The sequence below is a fragment of the Salvelinus sp. IW2-2015 genome, unplaced genomic scaffold (genome assembly GCF_002910315.2).
Source record: "Salvelinus sp. IW2-2015 unplaced genomic scaffold, ASM291031v2 Un_scaffold3940, whole genome shotgun sequence".
Lineage (NCBI taxonomy): Eukaryota > Metazoa > Chordata > Actinopteri > Salmoniformes > Salmonidae > Salvelinus > Salvelinus sp. IW2-2015.
In genome coordinates this window covers 18310-24023 of record NW_019945214.1, presented here as the reverse complement: position 1 = coordinate 24023, position 5714 = coordinate 18310, and positions in this window count along the sequence as shown.

The window sequence follows — 5714 nt, the reverse complement described above, 5'->3', positions numbered from 1 at the left end:
GGGAAGTAGCCTACAGCGGCTTCTCTCTCCAGAATGAATGCACTCAGCTATCCAGAATGTGCTCCGCTGTCTCCCGCCAATTCTTGCACATTTCATTGTGTGAATTGTTTACCCTTTATATATATATATATATATATATAAATTCCCCATTACTTATGAAACCAGTAAGCCCAGTAAATGTACCGTTAATCCCCATAATTTGGTTTCATTAATTTCTGTCAATGGATCTATTAAAGTATTTTACTGTTCTCATTCTCAGAGTGGAAACATTGTTTGCAGAGTTCACAGCCTGCTACACCTGTGAGAAACAAGTTTTGATTTATTTCATAACCATCATTTAGGAATTTTGTAAATTCTTTCATTGTGTGATGAAAGTGATGAGCTGGTGGTTGAGCTGTATGGTTTCTCTGTGCTGATAATGTCGAGCGAGCGCACGCCAACCTGCTGAGTTGTATTGATTTATTTAACCTTTATTTAACTCGGCAATCAGTTAAGAACAAATTCTTATTTACAATGGCGGCCTATTCCCCCGGCCAAACCCTTCCCTAACCCGGACGACGCTGGGCCAATTGTGCGCCGCCCAATGGGACTCCTGATCACGGCCGGTTGTGACACAGCCTGGGAACGAACCAGGGTCTGTAGTGACGCCTCTAGCTGCGCCACCCAGGAGAGTGATACAGTGTTGAACTTCACTAGATAGCTCAAATCAAGACAAATAGAAAGGGAGGCAGACCYGCGGAGTAGAGAGAATCATTTGATTTCGTCAGGGTATTTTCTATTGTTATTATTAGTCAGATTTAGGACTATGTATTTTACTTAGTTGATGATGGCCTACTGCTGAATTGGCCTATAGGCTATCTTTAAGTTCCATGCGCCAATTTCTTGAGCCGCCAAAGGATCACTGTGTAGGCTATCAATGTTTCCATATGGCAAAGGCTGGTGAGCATTAGTTGAATTGTACCTTTTAGATATCATTTTAATTAATATTTTTTTATAAATTACCACGTGAAAATATTTTTTTGAAACGAAAACGTTATTATTGGAGTGAAACTGTTTCACGAAAATGCGCATATAGGTAGAAATGGTAGGATAAACTGTACGCTTCCCCAAATGAGAAACTAACGAGTTGCCTATATTCTTTATTATAACATCCATTAACAAAATGTACAGGATGTGCCATGAAAAAAACGGGACCGCATATAGAAATCAAATTGGGAAACACTGGACTGCTGGATAAGCTTAGCTTGGCATCTAGACTGATTTTAGTACAATTCAGTCTGGCTTATCCAGGCTAGAGTAAGCGTCTCCTATTTTGACACTCACGCGCAAGCGCGCGCGCACACACACACACACACACACATTTCAGTCTGGTATAACCTATGCGAACAAGCATCTATTGATCAAAGGAAGAGCTAACAGGCGGGATGACTGATTGAAGTCCATTAAGGCTAATCTGGAAGGTATGTGTGTGTAGTCATGACGTTATGACACATGTACATGTCGCCCAGGCTACTCAAGGACCCAACAGAGGTCACCAAATATCCATTGTACTGTGTGACAAACATAACGTTTAAAGCACTCAACTTTACATCATTTTGCAGCTCGAGAAAAATAATACAATAAATACGTAATAAAATACAATAATAATATATCAATAAGTGGAATACTGAATGAATGACAGACATCACTCTTWACCATGTGGATCTATCGTAAGGAATAYCAGCTCTATAATAACAGACATCACTCTTTACCARGTGGATCTATCGTAAGGAATAGCAGCTCTATAATGACAGACATCAGTCTTTACSATGTGGATCTATCGTAAGGAATAGCAGCTCTAGCCATTGCATGTCTATCTGCTACTGTTTCACCTCACTGCACAGGCCTACAGCCCAGAACAGAGATAAGGACTATGTCTATCAAAGATAGCTCAAATCCGATTTCATAATCACTCCAATCTGTCTGGCTTGCATGTGCGTGTGTGTGTAGTGTCATGCGTGAAGCAGGCTATAGGAAAGATGGAACATGGTTGAACGTCCAATTCTGATGTGACTGTGATCTGATGTGACTGTGAAACCTTGTTGCAGCATACAGCCCATGATCATTATAAATTACAAATTAGTATCGATTACCAGGTTATCATTACTGTYATAAACGTGTTATTATGTACACATKGGGTTCGTAGCTGTGTTCGMACATGACAAGCTGCTGATAGGCTACCTATCACATTTTTAAAAAACGACATAAGTTGCTSATTTTATTATCTCGTAGCCTCCAGTAGTCTATTTGAGAGTGTTTGAAAGGTGCTTAAGGATACAATATTTCATTATGATAAAAATGTTTTGTCAACGCGTCATAGGCTGCAGGACATAGACACGGAGTTTTATAAATGTGTTTTCTTTGACACAGGTGTGGGGAAACTAGAGTAGGCTACATGTTGGTACCGCACAGTATTGCATGATTGTCACAGTGCGGGACCCCAAAACCAGGACAGGGCGGAAATTCAACTCTTGGTTTTTGCAAAGCGCGCGACAATCATGCGCGCGTGCATGGAGAAAAATATTCAGGCGAGAGAGAGCTCCAACGGACTGTCTCGCTCTAGCGCCGGTGCTGGAGTCATGCCAACGCAGTAGCCCTAACCACAAACCCTAACCCGCTGTGCTGCTTGTCGGACAGTGTGTGACTTGCATACGGGTTGCTGCGACGGCGGAGGAGGAGAGTGCTTTTACCGGATACCGTTTAATTTCGGAGTCTTTTCAGTCTAAGTCGGAGACAGGGCAGAGGAAAACGCATATTGCGCTATGAAAAGGACTTTGAGTTGAGTGGAATTCCGAACGAACCGTGGACAAGCAAGGACACAACGACGGAGAAACAAAACGGCAGTTGGATAAAGACAAGAGGGAAGAAGGAAAAGGACGTGATTGAGAGACAGGATCACCTTATGGGTAAGTGGAACTGCTTTATATAGGCATGAAGTTATATATGTTTTGACTACATGGCAATAACACCTCTGTGGTAATAATATTTGATCTTGCAATTATGTGTTGGTGGCATTTGGAATACACTTGTAGCTTTGTCAGACACGCTTGTTTTGACACAAGTACAGTGGTATTGAATCTCAGAGAAGTGTTTATTTTATTACAGGCTATTAATTAAACCGTGGACCAAAAATATTCTAACAGTCTGGCGGTTTTGCTAACGATATCCTTTATGTCAAGCCAGGAATGTTTTAAGGAAAGTTCACCAAAAATATCTAGATAGGATAATTCCCGCGTCTGAAATGCTACACAGCTGTACCCTCTGCTGTGCGTAATTGCCATTTTTACGCATAGCCGTAATGACGGTTAATGACGGTTGATGGTATGAAAATGTGAATGGGGTGGATCAGGGTGTGGGCACTCATACGCACTGACAGACAGATCATAGCTGTAATTTCAGAGTGGTTCTAAACTGTTATAGTTCATTTATCAATGTAAACGTTGGCAATTAGTCTGTCATCTGGTTGGTTTGATTGATTGATTAAAGGTGAGCGTTATTCAATGATTAGATGTGAATCCAGCTGTTAGGTCATTTTGGCACGCGCACACGCACACCACACACACACACACACACACACACACACACACACACACACCACACACACACACACACACACACACACACACACACACACACACACACACACTGCGACTGGACTATAATACCGGTCCGATTTGTTTGTGGTCGTTGGTCCAGTCAAATTAGCATCACCTACTTTCTCTGTTTTCCTTAGTTTATGTTGCTGAGAAAACTGCTAAATGACACTATGAATTACCGTTTAGTGTGTTGTGTGTGGCAGATGAATGATGCAATATAATTTGTCTGACACAGATGTGCGTGTGTGTGCATGTGTGTTTAAAAATCATTTTTGTGTGGTATGGGTTGAGTTTATATTTCACTAAATCGCTTATCTGAAATGACCATAATGTGCTGTGTGTGCTGAAACAATGATGCAAATAAATGTGTTTTTTATAGTCCTATGTTTGCATGATATGGGTGTGAGATTATATTTGAGTAATGTAAATCTTTGGTCTATTTTCATTTTCATCTGATGAAAATAATACATTTGTGGATTATGATGGCTAATAATACCTTCTTTAGTCTAATCCTATTTACTATAGGATAGAGACCCAATCCAGTCCACACACGTACGCCGCACACACGCACACACACACATACTAGCATACGTACATATGTACACAAGCCCATTTACCACACAACCACCACACACACACACACACGCACACAACACATACATACACAAGTACACACGCACACACACACACACACAAACGTACACACGTACACACACACACACACACACACACACCACACACAACACACACACACACACACCACACACACACACACACACACACACCACACACACACACACACACACACACACACACACACACACACACACACACATACATACATAAGTACACAAGCCCATTACACCACACACACACACACACACACACACACACACACACACACAACACACACACACACACACACACACACACACACACACACACACACTCTGGAGTACACTTCCATTGTAAATTACATTTCCGTTGACTGTGATAGACACACGGCAGTACATATAGACATACACCAATAGACTGTATTGTTTTTACGGTATCTTTCCGGCAGCCAGTTACTGTGAGGAGACTCAAAGCTCTCCCTCCATCTGACCATAACCCTATTCTCCAAATCTGACCATCACCCTATTCTGACCATAACCCTATTCTCCAAATCTGACCATCACCCTATTCTCCAAATCTGACCATAACCCTATTCTCCAAATCTGACCAAAACTCAAATCTGACCATAACACAATTCTCCAAATCTGACCATAATTATATTCTCCAAATCTGACCATAACCCTATTCTCCAAATCTGACCAAAACTCAAATCTGACCATAACCCTATTCTCCAAATTCTCCAAATAACTCAAACAGGAAGTACCAGCGACACGCTCAATACGGAAGTGGTTCGATGAACCATATGCTAAGCTACAGGATTGTTTCACTGGCACAGACTGCAATATGTTCCAGGATTCAGCCGATGGCATTGAGGAGTTTACCGCATCAGTCACCGTCTTAATTAACAAGTGCAACGACGACTTCATCCCCACAGTGACCGTACATACCCCAACCAGAAGCAATAGATTAAAGGCAACATCCGCACTGAGCTAAAGGCTATGATGGCGCCGACAGACATGGCAGCTCTGCTTCTAGCTCCGATGCAACTTTGCAGTATTTCGTTTTTTTGTGTGTTACTTCTTATTTCTTACATTATTAGRACAGAACGTTTTTTTGTGTTATTACAAACAGCCGGAAAGAACTTTTGGATATCAGAGCTGCAGTAACTCACCAGCATTACGACCAGGAATACAACTTTCCCGAATTGGATCCTTTGTTCGTACCACCCAGGGCAAATTAATGTATCCCAGCGGCTGCTCCAAGATGCCGCCMCCYGAGAAGAGGTATTCGGAGTGGACTTCTAGTCCGACTCAGGAGGCGTGCACACCATCCACCGCTTCCGAGTGTATTACTTGCTAATGTCAAGTCCCTGGATGATAAAGTAGATGAGCTCAGGGCGAGGATCTCCTTCCAGAGAGACATCAGGGACTGTAACATACTTTGTTTCACAGATTCATGGCTCTC